Raw genomic sequence first — 24578 nt, 5'->3', positions numbered from 1 at the left:
GCATGCGTGCACACAACATTACACATACACAAATAAAAACGGGGAAAATAAAATATGAAAAGAGAAATCTTACAGAATATAAATAAGGACTAAATATACATTTCCCAAGCTAGTTAGTTCTGTTTTTTTTAATCGCAGAAGAAGAAGAAGAAGAAGAAGAAGAAGAAGAAGAAGAAGAAGAAGAAGAAGAAGAAGAAGAAGAAGAGGAGGAGGAGGAGGAGGAGGAGGAGGAGGAGGAGGAGGAGGAGGAGGAGGAGGAGGAGGAGGAGGAGGAGGAGGAGAAGGGGAGAAGGAGAAGGAGAAGAAGAGGAGGAGGAGGAAAACATAAAAATGATAGAGATTGTGATACATATGTTGTCAAGAAGGGGAAAAAAAACACACTGTAACAAAAGTAAAAAAAAAGAAATGTCAAAACCCTTCCTAATGACCTGTCATTATAACAATAAGCAGTAACAATTCTAAATATATTTGTCTAATGCAAATAGTCATATAAATGTAATAGGAATATATATGTACTTGAATAATAAATGCAGGAGAAGAATATTTCCCAAGGTACTTTAATATTGGTCAAGGTTAGGCAGGCTTTAGGTGGAATGTAATTTATCTAGTTTTTCACTTAGAACCCTAAAAACCTACCAATCAGACTTCTAAGTGGAAAATCATGAATAAGGATAGACTACTAGAAGTGCTCCCAGTTTTATTATTTTCGATATGCCAGGTTTATACTGCTTCAGTCTTATCCAACTGTATGTGGTTTACGGCTTTACATAGTAAAATGATAATAGGATAACAGAATAACAATAGATATATCATAATAAATCCTGTTACAACATTTGTGGCATGGCATCATTTGGAAAATGCTGATCTAATCTCAAAGGTTTTCAAAAGTAACCGGGTCCTAACAAATTCTTGAAGATCAGGAAAGAATGGGCCATTCTTGCCTCTCAAGGTGTGATGCAGAAGTGGGCTGCTGGGGGTTCGCAGGGGTTCGGGAGAACCTCCAGCTAAGATTCTGTGCAGTTCGGAGAACCCCCAAATCCCACTCCTGGCTGGCCCCTCCCCGCCCCTCCCAGGAGTCCCAACACAGCCCGTTTTGGATGCAGGTAAGTGCAAGGCACACGTGGGGAGTCTTGGGGAGGGAGAAAAACGGGCCTACTGGAAGTTTGGGAAGGCGGGAAACAGGCCCATTTCCAGACTCCAGAGGGCCTCCAGAGCCTGGGGAGGCAGTGTTCGCCCTCCCAGAGGCTCGAAGAAAGCCTCCGGAGCCCAGGGAGAGAAAAAAAACACTCCTCTGCCGTGGTGCAGGAGGCCAACCAGGCCACGGCCACCATGCAACCGGGCAGAGAACCCCTTGCTAAAATTTTTGAAGCCCACCCCTGGTGTGATGAGTCCCCCGGATACATCCCCAGATATTTCTCCAAGATGTCAGCTTGGAGGGTGATGAACCAGTTCCACATGTATCAGGAAGGGGCTTGGACAATATCTCTGAGCAGCCAGCCGAGAGTGATTTGGCAAAAGCACAAGTGCAGCAGGACAGCCGTGAGACTTCAGGTAGGGAAAGCATGCAGCTGAAGCCAGTCAGTGACGAGGAAGAGGAACTGCCTTCTGCACTCTTGTTAACGGCAAGAGTTTGGTTCAATATCTTCATCGGATGAACATCTTCAAAGCCTGCTGCCAAGCTAGAAAATTGGGATCATTTTGTCCACAGTCAACAAAGAGCTCTCAGCATGAACTGTTGAGGGACCTATTCAGTCTTGAAGATGCCACTGAGAACTGGCATACTTGTAATTCTGAGAACCTCCCAAAATTGCCCCTCTAGAGGAGCTGGTAAGGAGGAAAGTAGAGGAACTCCGGATAGAACTGAAGTTTTTATTTTATAGAAGCATCACATAGAAAAGCTCCATTTGCTAAAATCCACTTTCATCAAGCCGAAGTAGAAGGCTTTTTTTTGAAATTCGGCCAGACCACCCTGAGTTATATCCACCTGGTTACCTTCTTCTGAGGATCTTTCTTAGTTTGTCAGGAAAAAATGGGGAACCTGTGAGCCTGTAAACATTATCAGATTCCAGCTCCAATCTACTCGAGTCAGCCCAACCAAGATTGGGAATGATGGGATTAAAGAGTTCTTAACCTAATCTTGTGTAGCTTCTTCTCTGGTAATATTGTTCTACTAACTAGAACATACAAAACATTTGCTAGACCAATTTGCTGCCTGCAATTACTGCAAGTTCAAATCTCACCAGGCTCAAGGTTGACTCAGCCTTTCATCCTTTCTAAGGTAGGTGAAATGAGGACCCAGATTGTGGGGGCAATAAACTGACTTTGTATAAATATACAAAAGTATGAAGGCTATTGCTTAATGCATTGTAAGCCGCCCTGAGTCTCCGGAGAAGGGCGGCATATAAATCAAATTTTTTTAAAAAAATTCTCAAATACAGCTCATCTGTCTGGAACCCGCACTGCATATCAAACATTAATACAATTGAGAGAGTCCAGAGATATTTCACGAGAAGAGTCCTCCATTTTTCTACCGCAATAGAATACTTTATGCCACCAGAATTGAAATTTTGGGTTTAGACAACTTAAAACTACGCCGACTTCGGCCTGACCTAAGCGTAGTACATAAAATTATCTGCCACAATGTCCTACCTGTCAAAAACTACTTCAGCTCAACAATACATGAGCAAACAATCGATACAAACTTAAGGTAAACCCTCCAAACACGATTGCAGAAAATACAACTTCAGCAACAGAGTGGTCAATGCCTGGAATCCACTACCTGACTCTCTGGTTTCTTCCCCAAACCCCCAAAACCTTAACCTTAGACTGTCTACTGTTGACCTCACCCCATTCCTTAGAGGTCTGCAAGGGGCGTGCATAAGTGCACGAGGATGCCTACTGTCCCTGTCCTAAAGTCCCCCTTTTATTTGTAACCATTTCATGTATTCATAATTGCGTTTATACTTTTATCTGTTATCTTATATATGCTTGACCAATAAATTAAATAAATAAAATAACAAGTTCAGATTCTACAGCACCCCAAGGCTCATAGGCTCATAGTTTCCTGATTCTGACTGCTGAGATTTTCATCTTTTGCTTTTTTATTGATTCACTCCCCCATACACACACACACTTGTGATTTGACACTTTTGGAACACACTTGGAACAGAAAATATAATTTGCACATAATAATAATAATAGCAACAGTTTATACGAAGGAGGCTAGAATGCTTATCAGATTGCTTGTCAGCAAATGCTTCAGTTCTGCTTCCTCCCCATTCTGCCCACATCCCAAAGGCCAGGCCTTCCGTGCCTATCAGAGGGCTGTGCAGAAGAGAGTAAATTGACAGCTATCCAAGGGCATTACTTCTGATGCTTGTCCTCCCATCGCATCTCGCTTGACATGCATTTCTGCTAATCCCTTTTGCAATGCAGGCCCCCTGCAGCTCGAGCAGAAGGTTTAGCAGGGATCAGCTTGCAGGTGTCTCTAATTTAATCATGCTATTGGCAATGGCCGCACTCCGTGGGATTGTTCGAAAAACCCAGATTGGGGCAAGCAAGCAAAGGTGTGGAGGCAGGAAAGGCATCGCCAGAGGTCTTGACGCCAGAACCTGGCACGGAAGTGTATGTATTTGCGCTGTGAAGAAACAGCATTTAAATTTGCAAGCATCTATTAGCTTAATATAAGGGACTTATAAGGGACGCGGTGGCTCAGTGGCTAAGAAGCTGAGCTTGTCGATCAAAAGGTTGGCAGTTCAGCGGTTCGAATCCCTAGTGCCACGTAACGGGGTGAGCTTCCATTACTTGTCCCAGCTTCTGCCAACCTAGCAGTTCGAAAGCAGGTAAAAAATGCAAGTAGAAAAATAGGGACCATCTTTGGTGGGAAGAGAACAGCGTTCCATGCGCCTTTGGTATTTAGTCATGCCGGCCACATCACCATGGAGACGTCTTCAGACAGCACTGGCTCTTCGGCTTTGAAACGGAGATGAGCACCACCCCCTAGAGTCGGGAACAACTAGCACATATGTGCGAGGGGAACCTTTACCTTTATCTATTATGTCTATTCCAGTCTGGAGTCAAAATGATCTTAAGGGTAGGAGAGGAGGAGGGGGAGGGGGAGGAGGGGGAGGAGGAGAGGGAGAAGGAGAAGGAGAAGGAGAGGGAGGAGGAGGAGGAGGAGGAGGAGGAGGAGGAGAAGGAGAAAGACACCAGTTCTCCTCTGCTTCCAACTTTCTTCCAGATTCACGAGACTTGAAGAAGTCAAGACTGACTTGAAAGCATCTGGGCAGTAGAAAACAGAACCTCATTTTTTCTTTCTCTCTTGCTGCTGAGTTTCTTTTCCTTCTTTATTTGGGGGATTCCCCTGAGGGTGCTTAATGAAATCCTTCATTATGTTCAGATAATTATGAGTTCCTTGTTCCTGTGGCTGCCTGGATTTGCCATCTGTGCTGACAGGTAAATGCTATATCTTGACAGACCAGGTGCCTGAGAGGGAAGCTCTTACTATATTCCCAGCCACCAGACCTGGGCACCAGGAGGAACGGTGGAAAGCTGCCCAGGTTTGCTGAGAACACCTGCTCTCTCTGTCTAGCCCACCTTTCCCTACTGAACCCCTTTCGTTACAGGAGCAGGGCATGTATAGTCAGAGCTTCTCAGTCTCGCTAGGGGACCACCCACCCACCCACCTCCAACTCAGAGAAAGAAGCAGCAAGTTTCATACACAGGCGAAGTTTCCACTGTGAATAAGCAGCAGTTTCTTCAACCCTGCTAAATCCTATTCTAATAATAATAAAGCTGAAGAAACCGTGGGCAACCTAGTTAGCTGCTGCAAGAAGATTATACAGACTGACTTCAAACGATGGAGTATCCAAAATGTCAGGGTTCCAAGTAACACCCCCAAAGAAAGAAGACTCGGAGGCTTAAGATTCCTCAAAGTTCCTCTTTAATGAAGATGTCATATTGGCACATCTGAGAAAACCCAAATCTGAAAGTTTCCAGGTTTTCCCCACCCAACTGAAAGTTCAAGTCCCTGCCCAGCACCCACATGTCCATCACATGGTCCAATCATCCATCGTCCAAACTGGAGACACCTCCCAGTCATCCGACTCCAGGTGCCAGGGCAAGGCATCCTTGACTTTGAGAAAGGAATGTTATTTTGACTACATATCACCCATACACTATGCAATCCCCCCCTCCCATTTTCCCACAGTAGAAAATATGTGGCAGGCCTGAAGGCCCAAATGTGAAAAGCACCCTGTTATTAAGACCAGCTGCCTGCAATTACTGCAGGTTCGAATCTCGCCAGGCTCAAGGTTGACTCAGCCTTCCATCCTTTCTAAGGTAGGTAAATTGAGGACCCAGTTTGTGGGGGCAATAAGCTGACTTTATATAAATATAAATGCAGTCCCTAATCATGATTCAAGTCAAAGTGCAAATACAACCCAAATCTATACATTGCCTGGTTCAACAATGTTTGCTTAACTCTAGTTTGTGCACTAGCTTCACACATCACATTGCAACATAAATCCTTGGTTATAAACTATAGTGGTTAAATTCACACAACAATCCAATCCAAACCAACACTTGACATGATTTATCGTATTATTTATTATTGAACTGAGAATTCAAGGTAATATTCCAGGGTGGGATGGGAGGACTCCATTTTATTCCCACAGTGGCAATGAGTTTCTTTAGCACTGAAATGAATTGTTGTGTGCAAACTTGAATCTGAATCCTGCTTGTCTACGTTCAACACCTGAACCATTACATTACACCTAATGCAATGTGTGAAGACTTTAATTTTTAAATGAGTGACTCCACTTTAAAGAGTAGAGATGCTATTTTTGCACCACAGATGTTACTTCTCACTAGGATAAACGGAGAAAATCATTTTCATTTTTTCCAAATCAATACCTACAATGAAACACAGTTATCCTTCAGGTTTTTCATTCCTCTGCTTGTAGAATTTGTGCTTGAGATGGGGGGAAAATGAAATTTTAACTTCAGGTTTTGCTGACTAGATAGGTTTGTTGTTATAGAAATGGTTAATATACAGTATATTACGGTGTAGAAATAAAAAGGTGAGGCTGTAATGTTATTATCTTATTGTATTTTGCTACAAAGAGGCAAAAGAAGAACCTGCTGGTGAAATCCAGCAGGTTCTGACAGGTTCTGGACAACCGGTAGCGGAAATTTTGAGAAGTTCGGAGAACTGGCAAATACCACCTCTGGCTGGCCCCAGAGTGGGGTGGGAATGGAGATTTTGCAATATCCTTTCCCCCAGGAGTGGGAAGGGAATGGGGATTTTGCAGTACTCTTCCCCTGCCATGCCCACCAAGCCACACCATGCCCACAGAACCGGTAGTAAAAAAAAATTGGATTTCATCACTGGTCAAAAGTGATGCTTTTCTTCCTTCTTCCCTTTTTCCACTACACTTTCTACTTTTCCTTTCTGCTCCCCTATTTCCCCATTATTTTCATTTTCTTTCATATTTTATATCCTGATGCACTAATAAAAAATTGATGAACCGAGGATTTTAATTTCTCCAAATTTTGCAATGCAGTTCTAAGATCAAAGAAGAATTGGAATGTTATACCTTATGAAATACATGCCCCTACTGTCGGGCCTGGAAGCCATCTTTTTCGTTGGATCTTCAGGCCTGCCACATTTACTACTGTGGGAAACTGGGAGGTGGGGGATTGTATGGAGCCAGGGTGATATAGTATAGCCATAATAACACTCCTTTCTCTGGGAGTCAAGGACATCCTGCCCTGAACCTGGAGGGATGTGACTGGGAGGCATCTCCAATTGGGACGGTGCTTTGATTGGACCATGTGGTGGACATGTGGGTGCAGGGGAAGGGACTTGAACTTTCCTTTGGGTGGGGAAAACCTGGAAGCTTTCAGATTCGGGTTTTCCCAGATGTGCCAATATGACATCTCTAATAAAATGGAACTTTGAAGAAACTCAAGCCTGGGAGTCTTCTTTCGTTGGGGGTGTTACTTGGAACCCTGACACCTACATGCTTATGTAAAACAAACAAAAAACATTGATTAAGGGAAATACTTAAAACAATGTGCATCTAAAGAAAAGTTATTTGTACTCTATGAATACTGTATGAATCGGTCACAAAAATGCATACAACTGAGCATACAATTTTTTAAAATACTGCACACTGATGCAGAAACCGAGAACAATGCATTTAAGAAAAATGTGAAAGCGACAGATTGATTGATCAACATTGACAGCTAATCTCTAGCTAAACTAGGTAACACTCTTAAACAACAAGCTCGGTCTGCAAAAAAACGTAACGTGGAAACGTAACTTTCGGTGGATCCGAAAGAAGAGAATGACCCTGGCAACTGGGACACACAATCTGATAAATAAACACACAACTGTTATTTAAGCACCAATTTAAGTTGGTAGTAACTGTCCTGTATCCGAGCCACCAAAAGCTGCATTCAAAAAAGGGAATCAGAAGCACCTTTCCCATTGAATCCAAAGTCCAAAGAGAACATGATATATTGTAGGTATAATTGGAAGAGTTTTCGTTTCCTGTATAGAAACTCAAATGCCCTTCTAATTTTGGATAATTGTAGAGCTTGCATTATGTTACAGGCCTTCTCCATTGCTTTTTGCAACATTAATACAGGTAGTCCTTGATTTATGACCACAGCTGATCCCAAGATTTCTGTTGCAAAGCGAGATGGTTGTTAAGTGAGTTTCCCCCCCATTTTATGACCTTTCTTGCCACCGCTGTTAAGTGAATCACTGTTGCAGTTGTTATGTTAGTAACAGGGTTGTTAAGTGAATCTGGCTTCCCCATTGACTTTGCCTCACAGAGGGTTGCAAAATATGATTACAGGACACTGCAACTGTCATAAGTACATGCCAGTTGCCAAGCACCTGAATTCTGATCACATGACCACAGGAATGCTGCAAAGGTTGTGAGAAAAATGGTTATAAGTCACTTTTTTTCCCGTGACTAAACAGATGTTTGTAAATTGAGGATTACCTGTAGTTTTGTCTCCTCTGTCTATTTCATTCTTTAGCTATGATGAAAGTTTATATTAGAGCCAAATAGAGAAGACAAGTTTCAGATGTCATTCTGCTAAAACATAACATCCTATTCATGAAATGGGGGGGGGGACCCTAAACAGGATGGGTAGACTTTCTGCAGAATAAATGACAAAATAAATCTGGCTGCAAAAGTAAAACTTATGTTTAAAACGATCAATATAAATGATAACGCCATAATATAATAATGACATTATTTGCAGATATTTATGACTGCTACTCATACAGCTTGTTTAATCCCTTATATCGTATCTCTAAACCCTTGCTAAAAATACAAAATACATCAAGGTGTTCCTTATTGTTGCGTTTAAGGCCAAGTAGTAAATATTTGCTTCTTCAAATAATAAACCAAGTGCAAAATAATCTAGATTCACTTGGCTGCATTGGGATTTTAATGAACAAAACTCAACCCTGAAACAGTCCAGGGTTGGCAAAGTATATTTTCTTGAGATATTATCTTATGAGGAATTCTGATCCGACAGGTCAATATTGTTCTAGGCGCTGAAGGAAGATAATTGCAGGAACAGAGCGTTCTTACAAAACGCTTTGCTTTAATTCAGGGAGATCAAAAGCAGAGTTTACCTAAAATTGCCAAAAGATGCTGTTAGAGTGGAACAATTGCCCACAATCACCAGTTCTGTCCTTTCCTTTGTGTTTGGCCTCTTTACATTATGTTCTGTGGAGATTCAAGTTAATAAAGTGCCAACAAACCAGCTTGATGGGAATCCGATGTCTGATGGCATCAGACTAACTCCTGCATGATATCATGCAATTATGCTGCAAACGTAGCAGAATTGAATCTGGGTGCAACTGCTTTCTTAAGCATCAGAGGTGGCATTCAGCCGGTTCGCACGAACTGTTGGTGGAAATTTGGCCAAGGTTGCTGAACCGGTAGTGATGGCTGGCCAGCCATGCCCCCAAACTGGTCCCCCAGTTGCCACTTGCTTGCCCCACCCGCCATGTTCAGCGCCACCATGTTCTTTGTGCATGCACATCCCATTGCCTTGCAAGTCCAATGGGATGCACATGTGCAAAGAACATGGCCGTGATGGCAGCAGCTTTTTTCACAATCTCCAGTACTTTTCAGCAGCCTGCGGCCAGCTGCCACAGCCACAAAACAACTCTCAAAGAGGTGGCGGCTGGAAAGCTCTCCAGCAGCAGCAACTGGCTGGGGGCTGCCGAAAACTCCGATCAGGTTGCCTTCTGGACTCTGGATTGGAAGGTAAACAGCCTGAACAAAGAGGTGGTGGTGGGGGAGGAAGCAGGGCTAGGGCCGGAGCTGCTAAAGGAGGGGAAACAGGGGCGACTGGCAAAGGGAGGGCGGGGGTAGATAGGTGGAAATTCCAAAAATTTTCCTACCTTTTCCTGTGGCCAGCTGGGGGGGCGTGGCCAGCTGGGGGCGTGGCCAGATGGGGGGGTCATGTGACTGAGTGGGCATGGGCATGACATCAAGTTGTCCATGCCCACTCAGTCACATGCCCCACACCTAGCCATGCCCACCGAACCAGTAACAAAAATTTTTGAAACCCACCACTGTTCAGCATGTAAATGCATCAGTACGAAGGTGGATGGAATGGCTATGAATGAAACAAAGGGAGAAAAACTTTCAAAACAGAACAACTTCCCATCACAAAATAGACATGAATCCTCCTTCAAAATATACGTATCTATGTAGGTATAACCATTACTTCTGCAATTGTCTAGTGACTCGTATTTTCCTCTTCACCCCACCCATGTGAATTTTCTTAAGATCCTCTTCTCTTTTCAAACAAATGTCATAGATGTACATAGATGATGCCATTGAAGAATTAGTAGGAAAAAAAATGCAATACTTCCCCCCCCACCTCCTCGCTAAGCTCTTTAGTTCCTCTAGAGCAGGAATGAGCAACTATGGCAACTTTGCAACCTGTGGACTTCGATTCCCAGAATTCCTTCACTTTTGTAAAGGATTGTAAAGTTGCCAAAGTTGTTCACTCTTGCTGTAGAACTATGTAGCTTTCCTGGCTCCTCGTGCTTCAGCTGGATACCAAAGCAATGTGTCATTGGGATTTTTTCAGACAGGGAAATTGGAACAGCCAAGGAGGTGTACGTTCTCTAACAGCAGCTCAAACTGAGGTAGCTGGATACTCATACATCGTGACTCATTAATCAGGTTTATTGCAAGGAAAAATGGGTTAGGTGGTGCCACAAGCATGGAAACCAACCATTACTTATCAGTAAGTATATTAAGGCACGGCCTTCTTGATCCTCTTTCTAACTGTTCCTTAACTCAGGGGGAGGTTGCTAATTGCTTAGAAATTAAAACTAAATGTCCACCTATTTTAGATCTGCAATATTTTGGAAATGTTCAAAGAATTCCACTACCAGAATGACAAAAAAATGATGAACCAAGAAGAATCGCAGACAAACACCCATCTTGTTGATTCCAACAATCAAGTGAACTTATACCACTAAGCAGGGTTGAGTTCAAAAATCTCAGCAACGAGTTCGCTGGCCCATTGCTGGGTGGGCGTTGCCATGGTGGGCGTGGCCTAGTCGGCCTCCTGCACCACGGTGGGGGAGGCGTTTTTTGCCCTCCCCAGGCTCTGGAGGCTTTCCTAGAGCCTCCGGGAGGGCAAAAACGGTTGCCCCTGGGCCTCCAGAGGCCCTCCGGAGGCTGGAAACGGCCTGTTTCTAGCCTTCTGGAACTTCCAGGAGGCCCGTTTTTCACCCTCCCCAGGCTCCAGAGGCTTTCCTGGAGCTTCCATACGAGCCCTCTACTTACCTGGCATCCAAAACGGGCCACGTGGAGACTCCTGGGAGGGGCAGGGAGGGGTGGGAAGGATGGGGAAGGGTGGGCGGGGCCAGACAGACATGGGATTTGGAGGATCACCAAACTGGGCAGAATCCTAGCTAGAGGATCATAGCCCGAACCCGTGCAAACCCCCAGCAGCCCATCCCTGCCACTAAGAGAGATTTTTTTTAAAAAAAAAAAAACAAAACATTTTCAGGTCATGCAATTCTCAGAAATCGCAAGGCAGATTTTTGGAATGTCACGAAGTAACAATAAGCTCCGCCCACCCAATATTTCAGTATTTAAAGATCTTCCATATTTCCATTTATCATGGCCCGCTGACTTCTTTTTTTTTTTTTTTTAATTCTCAATGGCACTGGATTCAGTGAGAAAAAAAGATGAAGGAGGCTTGAATGAATTTTCCTGACCTCTCATCGTCTTAAAACTGGATCATGATCAAAGAATTTCTTTTTGTACTTCTCCACCTTTTTAGTACAACAATCTTTTATTTCCATTTTGACAGGCTGGATAATTGGGGTGTGGACTGATCTTTACTGAGATGCTTCAAATGTAGCTCATGCCCCCCTGTCCATTGTTGTCTAGCTGTTGGCAATTTCAGGCTTGTAACAAACAGAGGCAGCTGCTAAGAAACAAGAATGTCTTCCATTTGAAAATGGGAATATCCAATACGGGCACAGATAATTATTATAATTAGAACACTTTATATTACGGCAGTGTGCAATTAACTACTGGCTGCCCTGTGAGTAACCTTGACAAAGAACGAAAGTGCAAAGACTGTACCTGAAAAAGGCAGACATAAACAACAACAGAAGAAAAAGTAAATTCCCTGTAGCTTGCTTTACAATTGAGATCAGGGAGAAAAAATTAGTCCAATTACTTCCAATACTCCAATTAGAATCAATTCCTTCTGGGTTTTTTTTTTCCTGATACCAAATACAAAGCTGGGTCCTCACAGTGACCACCATGTTGTTGTTGTTAGTTGCGAAGTTGTGTCTGACCCATCGTGACCCCATGGACAACGTTCCTCCAGGCCTTCCTGTCCTCTACCATCCTCTGGAGTCCATTTAAGATCATGCCTACTGCTTCAGTGACTCCATCCAGCCACCTCTTTCTCTGCCGTCCCGTTCTTCTTTTGCCCTCAATCTTTCCCAGCATTAGGCTTTTCTCCAGTGAGTCCTTCCTTCTCATTAGGTGGTCAAAGTATTTGAGTTTCATCTTCAGGATCTGGCCTTCTAAAGAGCAGTCAGGGTTGATCTCCTCTAGGACTGACCACTTTGATTGCCTTGCAGTCCAAGGGACTCGCAGGAGTCTTCTCCAGCACCATAGTTCAAAGGCCTCAATTCTTTGGTGCTCAGCCTTTCTTGAGGTCCAACTTTCACAGCCATACATTGCAACTGAGAAAATCATAGCCTTGATAATACACACTTTTGTTGGCAGGGTGATGTCTCTGCTTTTTAGTATGCTGTCTAGTTTTGCCATAGCTTTCCCCCCCCCCCCAGGAGCAAGTGTCTTCTAACTTCTTGGCTGCAGTCCCCATCTGTGGTGATCTTGGAGCCCAGGAAAATAAAATCTGTCACTACCTCCATTGTGACCACCATAAGTAAGTCCAAAGACATTTCCATGGTCCTGTGGCCAGCATGATGTCACACAGTGCTGTTACCTTCCCACAGAAGTGATACCTATTAAGTATAGTAGATACTGTATAGGGGACTGGAGGCTAAAACACATGAAGAATGGTTACCGGAACTGGGCATGGCTAGTCTAGTGAAGAGAAGGACCAGGGGAGAAATGATAGCAGTGTTCCAATATTTGAGGGGCTGCCACAGAGAGGAGGGGGGTCAAGCTATTTTCCAAAGCACCCAAAGGCCAGACAAGGAATAATGGATGGAAATTGACCAAGGAGAGATTCAACCTAGAAATAAGGAAACATTTTCTGACAGAGAGAGCAATGAACCAATGGAACAGCTTTGCCTTCAGAGGTTGTGGAAGCTTCATCACTGGAAGCTTTCAAGAAGAGACTGGACTGCCAACTGTCAGAAATGGTGTAGGGTCTCCTGCTTGGGCGGAGGGTTGGACTAGATGGCCTACAAGGTCCCTTCCAACCCTGTTAATCTGTTGTTTATATTATAATTGAATATATCACTGCATGATGGTAACTTCTCTAAATCTGTAGAAATCCTGCAAATTACCCTACTGTCCCCCTACTCTTCACTTTTTCCTTTTACCTTTATCTGGTTATGACAGCAACAATTATGAGGTATTCAGTGGAAGCCAAACCTGGGCAGAAGTAATGGTATGTCAGAGTAACAAGAGGCAGTCAAGGGTCAGATAAAAGAACCAGTTTAACCCACAGCAGGAATGTGGGCAGGGCAAGCAGCTCAGTAAGGACTCTCCCTAGTTTCTTGGGTTGTAAAGGGGATGGGGGAGAAAAGTACATTTAGATTAGCAAGCTTCTATTAATGTAACCTTACAATAAAGAAAAATTAGCTCACCTGGTCTTGTTTCCTTTCTAGTCTACTTCATTAGGCTGACAGCAGAATCCAGCAGAATCTATCCTTGTAGAAATTTGCTTTGCAATTTGTTATGTTTTCATCTCGGAAAAGGTGGCTTTTGTTTGTGGGTGGTTTTTTTTCCCAATTATGTTCTTGCTTGACAATTTATTTCTCTAGGTAAAGGTAAAGGTTCCCCTTGCACAAATGAGCTAGTCGTTCCCGACTCTAGGGGGCAGTGTCATCTCCGTTTCAAAGCCAAAAAGCCAGCACTGTCCGAAGACATCTCCATGGTCATGTGGCCGGCATGACAAAATGCCAAAGACACACAGAATGCTGTTACCTTCCCACCAAAGGTGGTCCCTATTTTTCTACTTGCATTTTTAACATGCTTTTGAACTGCTAGGTTGGCAGAAGCTGGGACAAGTAACGGGAGCTCACCCCGTTATGCGGCACTAGGGATTCAAACTGCTGAACTGCCGACGTGTTGATCGACAAGCTCAGCATCTTAGCCACTGAGCCACAGAGTCCCTACATTCTAGAGGATCCTTCAAATTCCTGGTCAGTTAGAAGGAAGGAAGACCAGGAGAAATGGAGGGTGCTGTCCATGGTCCTGAAGCTTCTCCTAGCTGCTAGTCCTTGATCTTTAAAAAAACCCTCCTAGAATACTGGAGAGATTAATATGTACAATGAAAGACAAGGCAGTTTTGACCATCACACTGCTAAATCCTGCAAAGGCAAAGATATCAGCATCTCCCAACAAGAATGTCATCAAAATTCACATCTCCTCTGAAACAAGGAGATGCTAATTATCTTTCATCAAACTGAATGAGAACTAATAGTTGAAAACCGCAAGAGAATTTGTCTACCTCCCATTAATTTTTCCTTCACACTAAACTTAGCAGACGGAATGGAAATATTTCTGGTGGTGGTTTTTGATGGTTAACTACTTATGGCCAATCCTGATTTTTATCTAGAGGGCTTATAATAGCATTCATAAAGGTACAGGCACTCGGTGCCACCATTGCATCTGTCACGAAAGCTGGAAGGTCTTCTAAGTCTCCTAGCACACCAGAATGATGTACGCTACCAAAAACATATGCTTTCAGAATAAAACTGTACCTTAGTTTTACACCTTGAGCACAACTTAGCTGAACACTGCACATTATATTGAACTATAGGCTGCTTTTAATCATGGATTCAAGATAATGCTACAATGCATTAAAATGGCTCAATTTATAATTCACCCGAGGCCAAATAATACGAACTCTATTACTGCTTATTATAATGCAGGAACCACTCGGTCAGTTATGTTAAGAAGTCCCTATTTTGAGCATTTTATCTACTTGACATGGGTGGCATGGGGGCTCAACATTAAGACACCGGGCTTGTTGGCTTTCAGCTGGAAGCTAGGGTTCAAGACCTGGGTGCCACAGAACGGGGTCAGCTCCTGCCAACCTAGAAGTTTGAAAGCATGCAAATGCAAGTAGATAAAATGCTCAAAATAGCATTACAGTGGGAAGGTAACAGCACTCTGTGATGTCATGCTGGCTACATGTCTTTGGACAATCCTGGCTCAATGGCCTTGAAATGAAAATGTGCACTGCCCCCTATAGTCAGCAACAGCTAGTGGAATAAAATCCACAGGGACTTCCTTACCTTTTTACCTTTATCTATTCAACATAAAATATGCCAAGGTGAAATGTTGAACTGGTTCTGAGATTATTTTTTTTTGCAAATCTGTGCCCCAAATTTTGTTTGTTGTGTTTTATGGGGAGAAATGGGTACATTTCAGAAATGCCCAGCCTCGCCTCTCTTTCCTTCCATCCATCATGCTGGCGCCTTGTGAGCAAAATTAAAAAGAAAAGAAAATGTCAAAACTAGGTAAACTTTTCAATGTTTGCAGGCCCGTTGAATCATTTTAAAAATAATCGAATGAGGCAGAGTTGAGTTGGAAAGGGTAGGGGTGGGGTTGGTGGGTTCTTAAGAGACTCTTGTAAACAATAGTTGGGAGATTATTAGAGTTCAGCCAGATAGTATTTTAGATTGCCACTGTGGAAGAGGGTAAGACAATGTAAACAGGAGTGCTAATGAAAAAACTGCTCCTTTGCAGAAGAAAAGGAACTAAAGTGGGTACTTTAGAGCAGGGGTCTCCAACCTTGGCAACTTTAAGATTTGTGGATTTCAACTCTCAGAGTTCCTCAGCCAGCTTTGCTTCAATTCTGGGAGTTGAAGTCCACAAGTCTTAAAGTTGCCAAGGTTGGAGACCCCTTGTCAGGTTTTGAGATCGTCTCAAATAAATTGCATTTCAAACAAAGTCTTTGATGAAAGCATTTATTAAGCACGACATTCTAACTCTGACTCCATTGTAGCCAATACTGACTTCCTGACCCAAAACCCTCCTTTTCCTTTCCCCACTCCTCTGCACTCATTGGCCATCTTCCAAGTCACTCTACTCCTAATCTACTGCTCCAGCTCAAAGGAATTTCCCCCCTCCCGTCCATCTCCTAGGGGATATTATCTCCAGGGAAAATAAGTAGGTGAAAAGTCAAACGTCCCTTTCCAGATGCCTCCGCTTCTCCTTCTTATGTCAGCACTAGAGTAAATGCAGCTTGAAGTGCTGACACCCCTGCTTTAGAGGGGCTGTAGCTCAGTCCAGGGTAAAAGACACTGGGTGGACAGAACGCTTAAGGAAGACTCAAGAGAAGGCAAGCCACACAATGTTTCCCCAAGGCACTAATCACTCCTGTCTCTCTTAACTAACTTAGTTCCAGTTGAACAGCAGGAAAGAAAGAAAAAGAGAAATCAGGTGTTTTTGTTTTTCTAGACCACCAAGTAAAGATTTCTCTCCACTACCGGTTGTCTGCGATTGGAGATTCCCTTATTAGCAAATTGACAGCCCATGGAGATGTCAAAGACTGCAAAAGTGGATGGAGAGGCAGGGAGGGGAAAAGGTGGTTGAGTTCAGCTTGGGGGAGATCTAGTTACCCGAAAGGGAGCATGCCAACACTTCTCACTGCATATCCAATGGAAAAGATCAGCGTTTTCCTTTAGTCCTCATCCATTCTTTTTCCCTCCTGTTGTGGTTGCCTTTGAGTCAGTTTTGACTCCTGGAGGCTGCCTGAACATGTCCCTGCAGTTTTCTTGGCAAGATTTTGGAAGTGGTTTGCCATTGCCTTCTTCCCAGGGGAGAGACAGCGAGAAAGAGAAAGAGAAAGAGAAAGACAGAGACAGAGACAGAGAGAGACAGAGAGAGACAGGGAGAGACAGAGAGAGACAGAGAGAGAGACAGAGAGAGAGAGAAAGCGAGACAGACAGACAAACAGACAGACAGACAGAGAGAGAAAGACAGAGAGAGACAGACTTAGAGAAAGAAAGACAGACAAAGAGACAGACAGACAGACTCAGAGACAGAGAGAAAGAGAGAGAGAGAGAGACAGACAGATAGACAGACAGACAAACAGAGAGACAGAGACAGAGAGAGATAGACAGAGAAAGAGAGAGGGACAGAAACAGAGACAGAGAGACAGAGAAAGAGAGAGGAACAGGGACAGGGACAGAGGCAGCCTGGCCCAAGTCACTCAGTTAGCTTTGTGTCCAAAACAAGACTAGAACTCCCAGTTTCTATCCAGGTTCCACAACCACTAGACGAAATTGATTCTCTTTCCTCTCTTAGGCAGTGAGAATGGAGACACAAGGGGGTCCTTTTTTGAATCACAATTCCAGTCTTTTAAAGAAATATTTCCATTAGGATATGCTTTCACGTTCACGCACCCCTCCCTCAGCTCTTCTACCCTTATCTTTGACATAGACTCCCTCCCCCTGCTTTTCTGTATTGCAACCCAAACATCTTGACATCCTATTATAATCATTTAATCATCTATTTGGTTGACAGTCAATCAAGCGAGTCTTCCATCAGTTGACAGCCCTAGGACCGTCATAATTTCACGAAGCATAATGGAACATCTTTAGTTAATAGGTGCCAAATATGATCCTCTAATGAATAATCACAATATAACTGAAGGCAAAGTAGAAACTGCATTGTTACTTAGTGGCTGAAGTTTTGGCAGGATTCAGGAGGTGTGTAGGTTAAATAAAGGATAGAAGACTTTGATAAGGGACATGTTCTTCCAATCATCTCTGCAATTAATACCGACTCCATTCAAATCACTTTTTTCTCAGCATATAATCAAACCAGATTTTGCTGTGAATTATTAATTATGTTCATTCAAAAGTAAGTCTTGCTACCCTGAATAAGGCTCATTCCCTAGTAAAATCATTTCAAAATGGCTCTTTTACTGGTCATCTGCAGGAATTATTAGAAATACATGGATTCCATGTATACATGAACTGTGGTGGCGCAGTGGTTAGAGTGCAGTACTGCAGGCTACTTCTGCTGACTGCCGGCTGCCTGCAATTTGGCAGTTCGAATCTCACCAAGCTCAAGGTTGACTCAGCCTTCCGTCCTTCCGAGGTGGGTAAAATGAGGAGCCAGATTGTTGGGGGCAATAGGGTGACTCTGTAAACTGCTTAGAGAGGGCTGTAAAAGCACTGTAAAGCGGTATATAAATCTAGGTGCTACTGCTATTGATACATTTAGCTACTCCAATCCTCAACCTATTCGGGATCCTCCAAGTAGGGAGGTTGGATCCTTCAGCCAAATAACAATAGAGAGCCAAGGTGGTGCAGTAGTTAGAGTGCAGTACTGCAGCTACTTCAGCTGACTGCTAGTTCAGCAGATCAGCAGATCAAATCTCACCAGCTCAAGGTTGACTCAGCCTTCTATCCTTCCAAGGTGGGTAAAATGAGGACCCAGATTGTTGGGGGCAATATGCTAATGCTAATGCAATATGCTAATATGCAATATGCTATATGCTAACTTTGTAAACCGCTTAGAGAGGGCTGAAAAGCAGTATAAAGCGGTATAGAAGTCTAAAAAAAATAGCAATAGCACTTAGACTTCTATACCGCTTCACAGTGATTTACAGCCCTCTCTAAGCAGTTTACATAGTCAGCCTCTTGCCCCCAACAATCTGGGTCCTCATTTTACCCACCTCGGAGGGATGTAGGCTGAGTCAACCTTGAGCCAACGAGATTTGAACTGCCAAATTGCAGTCAGTCAGCAGTTAGCAGAAGTAGCGCGCAGAACTGCACTCTAACCACTGTGACACCGTGGCTCATATCCTCCTGTAATGTTATTCCTTGCTCGATGGTCTCCTTCCTCCATCTTTTAATTCAATTTTCTTTTCTGTACCCTCAACAATGTTTCTTCTTGCCACAAAGCTTTTCCTAGATCTGAGTTGGCAAACTTGGGGCATATGTCCATACCTTGCATCTACAGGTAGCCAATGAATTACACATTGTAAGTAGACAAAGCTGTACACTAAATAGAGACTCCCGGTAATTATTTCAAAGATCTTTTGAATAACATTTGACTGTGTGGCTTCTTTCATCATTCTTGCTATTAAGTGCTATTGCTATTCCTATGGCTAGTTAAGCCATAATGTGGATTTTAAGCTCTTATTTTGAATGTTGCATCAAAATGCCACTGTTGATTTTAATGATGGCTGAAAGATGGCTATGTTATGCAAATCCAGTTGTATGATTTATTCAATAAACTGGGGTTAAGTATACCATAGTTTCGTCCAAAGTTTAAAACCAGGTACAATGTACCAAACTGCAAATCTACTTTATTTCCAAATATTTGAATTCACAATTGTGCTGCTCTTTGACTTGCACAGTGTTGTTTGTGTTGAGGAACAGCACAGGATTTGATAAGTGGATATGGAAATTATAGCCTTTCATTCTTCAGCAAGACTTAAAACATTTTTCAATGACAATGCTACAGTTTGGTGGGCACAATCAGTTTGAGAACTGGATGGCCCAAAATATAAATGCAACTCCAGATGGACAGATATTCCTTCCTAGGGCCTTTCAATACCCAAAATAAAGCACATTAAGGTAGTCAATAGATAGCCAGCTTAAAAGACTGCAGAAAAATATAGATAAAGGTTAGAGTTGGAGGACCCAGTTTTAATTGTGCAAGAGCCCTAAAATGCATGTTAGCATGAGGCTTTTCTCCTTCACAGTAGAATAGAATAGAATAGAATAGAATAGAATAGAATAGAATAGAATAGAATAGAATAGAAGAGAATAGAAGAGAATAGAAGAGAATAGAATAGAATTCTTTATTGGCCAAGTGTAATTGGACACACAAGGAATTTGTCTTTGGTGCATAAGCTCTCAGTGTACATAAAAATACATTCATCAAGAATCATAAGATACAACACTTAGTGATAGTCATAGGATACTAAATAAGCAATCAAATCATACTAGGAAACTAAATAAAACAATATAAATCGTAAAGATACAAGCAGCAAGGTTATAGTCATAAGTCGAAGGAAATAGGTAATAGAAAGGATGAGAATAGTAATACAGTCTTAGTAAATAGTTTGACAGTGTTGTGGGAATTAGTGGCTTAGCAGAGTGATGGCATGCAGGGAAAAACTAGGGAGGAAAAGTAGAAGGAAGTTAGAGAAAAAGACATGACACATCTTGGGATAATAATTTTCCTTTCACAATTTGGAAGGCAGCTCTCCAGATCTGTGCAGTATATATCTCTTCCATAGCAAAGAAGAAGAAATTCATCTTAGAATCTTCACTTTATAAAGAGCCATGGTGGCTCAGTGGTTATTGCAGGGTAATTCTGCCGACTTCCAGCAGTTCGATTCTCACCAGGCTCAAGGTTGACTCAGCCGTCCGTCCTTCCAAGGTGGGTAAAATGAGGACCCAGATAGTTGGGGGCAATAGGCTGACTCTATAAACCGCTTAGAGAGGGCTAAAGAGCTACATGTGAGGAATCTGGATTTAAACCCAGTAATCTGCCAAGGATACATTAGGAGAACCGGTGCTACTGAATAGCTATCTCATTTTGAGCTTAAACAAGGTTGTGAAAAGAAAGGGCATTGTGAAAATAGAGTGGGTCTCACCATTAGTATTGCTTGGAGTCATTTGAAGGAAGAACATTAGTTACAATAATATTAAAATGTTTAACTAGTGGTAAAAAATATGCTTGCAGCTAAAAGCTTTGATGGCATGGCAACGATGTCACCAAAGAGGGCAGGATGCATGTTCTTCTTTTATTCTTTTGGGAGAAATTGGAGGAATTTTTAGAAGAGAAATTAATATATCAGGATCTGTAGATCAGTATTCTGCCATTGGAAAAAAAAAAAAGAAGAGAACTTTTTAATTTTGCTGGTGGAATTCAGCACCAAAATGCCCTGTGGCATAGTGGTTAAGGTGCTGTATTACAGGCAAACTCTGCCCACGGCCTGGAGTTCGATCCTGATGGGGCTCAAGGTTAACTCAGCCTTCCATCCTTCTGAGGTCAGTACATGAGCCTAAATACTATTGCTATAGGGAAGGGCTCCAAAGCTGATGACAAGGGAGTAAGAGAGCCAAATGGGGACTCTGGGTGCTGCTCGTCTGCTGATTAAATTTACAGTGGAGTGGAGTGGAATGCAGTGCAGTGCAGTGCAGTGGAATGGAATGGAATCAGTGGTGGGATTAAAAAATTTTTTACTACCGGTTTGTGGGCATGGCTTGGTGGGCGTGGCAGGGGAAGAATACTGTAAAATCTCCATTCCCACTCCACTCCAGGGGAAGGTTACTGCAGAGGAGGCAGAGAATAGATGGGGGCGGGGCCAGTCAGTGGTGGTATTTACCGGTTCTCCGAACTACTCAAAATTTCCACTACTGGTTCTCCAGAACTGGTCAGAACCTGCTGAATACCACCTCGGAATGGAATGGAATGGAATGGGATGGGATGGGATGGGATAGGATAGGATAGGATAGGATAGGATAGGATAGGATAAGATAGAATAGAATAGAATAGGATAGGATAGGATAGAATAGGATAGGATAGAATAGAATAGAATAGAATAGAATAGAATAGAATAGAATAGAATAGAATAGAATAGAATAACTTTATTGTCACTTTGAATGTACATAAATTGGCATACATTAAAATGAAATTTTGTTGCATACAGCTCTCAAAGGGTCAGCATCTCCAGTATACACTACATAAATATGACAGAATGGATGGATGGATGGATGGATGGATAAATAAATACAAAATTATACATATACCCACATATGTTACATGACACAGAGAAACAACAATCTAGTTCGGATTTGTTCTTGAACATGGCGAGAAAAACAAATCTTGTGAGTTTACCAGATGGGTGGCATAGGGAACAAAGCTATTACAGAATCTGGTATCTTGGTATCTGGTATCCCTTCCTCCCAGAGAGGAGCAACAGAAACAGACTGTAAACTGGGTGAGTGGGGTCTCTAACAATGCTTTGAGGGCTAAGTATATAGCACTTATAAGCAGTATCCTGAATAACAGAAAGGGGGCTTCCTATAATCTTCTCGGCTGTCCTTACCACTCTCTGTATGGACTTTCTATCTGTATGGACTTATAGGGAGGTAGACCGATTAACACGTTTTTCTAGACTATCAAAAGCAGGAACTAGGTATCTCAGGCAAAACAATGGTACCCAGAGACCTCTCTCCCCTACCCGAACAGCACAGGGAAAGCGGTGTGAAGCTTTCCCATTGAGCCCAAGATCCACCTAAAGCGAGACTCCTTTCTGACTTCAGGTTCATTTTCAACAGAGGACAAGCCATTTGGGGAAAAGAAGGTAGGGTTAGCAGGGGGACAAATCGCAAGGCTTCCTCTCCTCTTTGATTTTGCCATCCCTCTCATGCTGAGGCTGGTAATTGTCTAAGCATCTCAATTTTCGGGTTTCACTTAATCACAGGCACACTTTGGAGATTATCTGCCTTGCCCACATGTTGTGTACCTTGTTTCTAAACTAGCAGATCCAATGGGGAGTAACAACATTGCCTGCAGAGGCAACAGCAGCTAAGTGCTGACCCCCCTCCCTCATTTCTCCTTCTCCACACCTTGTTCATTCCCTCCTTCCCTCCCTCCCTCCCTCCCTCCCCACATCTCTCTCATTTTCCATCTTCCCTGCTCCTCCTGACTGTCCCCCAGGCTGGCCTGTCAGACTTTGATTGCCTCTGAAACCTTAGTGCCTTCCGTCTCAGTTCCAGAATGTGGAGGGGCTGCGATGAACAAGGGATGAGGCGGGGGAGGCACTCTTGTCAGCTCCTGGCAGCTCAGAGCCTTTTGATTTGCACTAAAGAGGAGAAGAAGAATTGGGGAAAGGGGGGGGGGATGGGAGCGATTTAGTTCCAAAGTATTCCCACTTGCTATCCCCTTTCAGGCTGGGAATTAAATTGGTGCCTGAAAGGTGAAGTGGTGGGACAGGTTGTTGGAAGGCATGTGTCCCTCCTTTGCCTCCACCTCTCGTGTTTGTTTTGTGTTGTCATTTAACGCAACACGGAGTCTCCATTCTGGAACTGGAAGGGATCTCTAAGGACCCTGTATTCTACCACGGCTCTACTGACATCTAGGCATTTACCTACTCTGCTTGTCTGGATACTACAACACTCACAAAAAGGCTGCCATGAGCTGGGAGGAGGTATTAACAGATACCTTGACATTAGACACCCGCCCCCCAAGGATAATGATCTTCTAAGCCCATTTTCCTGAGAGGTGACATCCTTCAGGGCCAGAATTCTTCCTAGGTTCTGCTGTACAAAGTACAGCAGGAGAAAATTTCCTGATGATTGCGAACTTGCTTTAGGGATTGGATGGGTTTTTTTTTTTCATTCCACTTTTATTATTTTAATAAATAATTCAAGCGGTGAATATGCCTAACAGTCCTTCCTCTTCCAATTTTCCCCATAACAACCACCCTGTGAGGTGAGTTGGGCTGAGAGAGATGGTTCTGACCCAAAGTCACCCAGCCGGCTTTCATGTCTAAAGGTGGGACTAGAATTCATCGTTTCCTGGTTTCCAGCCTGATGCCTTCTTGGTTCTTTCCATGGAGAAGAGACTTTGGAGAAACTGTCATTGGTGAAATTGCCATTGGTCATTGAAAGGCGACTTACAATAAAGGTTACTTATCTATGAAATATGCTGTAACTTACAAATATTAGATTACAAAAATAATTCAAGTAACAACAGCCTTAAAAATAAACCAGAAACTACGGAAAAGGGATGGGGGGAAGTAGGAGAATGAGTGGCAGAGCCTGAGGGGGGGGGTGGAGTCAAAAGAGGCATCAGTCTAGAGTCTCTATGTGTTCTGACCTAGGCTTCCCCAGCAGCACGAAGCCTCGTCCTCGTCCTGATAAACCCCTTTTTATTTAATTTACAGTGAATTCCTCTCCAGCAAAGTCTTTCCACTCCCACAGTCTTTCAAGATAGTTCACAATTACTGACTTTTATCAGGCTTGGAGAGTGGCCAGGCTGATCTCTTTCAGATTCCACATTGTAATCGACAATACAATACAAGAGCCTTGGTGGCGCAGCAGACTAAAGTGCTGTTAACTAGCACCAGCTGCCTGCAATTACTGCAAGTTCGAATCTCACTAGGCTCAAGGTTGACTCAGCCTTCCATCCTTTCGAGGTAGGTAAAATGAGGACCCGGATTGTGGGGGCAATAAGATGACTTTGTATAAAAAAGAACACCGCTGGGGGGGGGGCGAAAGCCCTACTAAGCAGGTATATACAAAAGTATGAAGGCTATTGCTTAACGCATTGTAAGCTGCCCTGAGTCTCTGGAGAAGGGCGGCATATAAATTGAACTAATAAATAAATAAATAAATAAATAAATAAATAAATAAATAAATAAACTTCTGGGGGCAAGTTGTTCCACTGATTAATTGTTTTTAACTGTCAGGAAATTTCTCCTTAGTTCTAGGTTGCTTCTCTCCTTGATTAGTTTCCATCCATTGCTTCTTGTCCTGCTTTCTGGTGCTTTGGAGAATAGCTTGACTCCCTCTTCTTTGTGGCAGCCCCTGAGATATTGGAAGACTGCTATCATGTCGCCCCTAATCCTTCTTTTCATTAAACTAGACATACCCAGTTCTTGCAACCATTCTTCATGTTTTAGCCTCCAGTCCCCTAATCATCTTTCTTGCTCTTCTCTGCACTCTTTCTAGAGTCTGAAGATTATTAGTGAAGATTATACAAGGGAAATAAAACAAATACGCATCTCACTCACAGGTCTACATCGCCCTCTAACCTCCCAAGAAAGGGTGCTATGGAGAAGGACACATTAGTCCTGAATGTGGCATATTTATA

The sequence above is a fragment of the Pantherophis guttatus genome, chromosome 10, assembly GCF_059756535.1.
Source record: "Pantherophis guttatus breed Tessera chromosome 10, ASM5975653v1, whole genome shotgun sequence".
NCBI classification, from domain to species: domain Eukaryota; kingdom Metazoa; phylum Chordata; class Lepidosauria; order Squamata; family Colubridae; genus Pantherophis; species Pantherophis guttatus.
The sequence above is the reverse complement of the archived record's forward strand: the minus strand, read 5'-3'. Positions refer to the sequence as shown.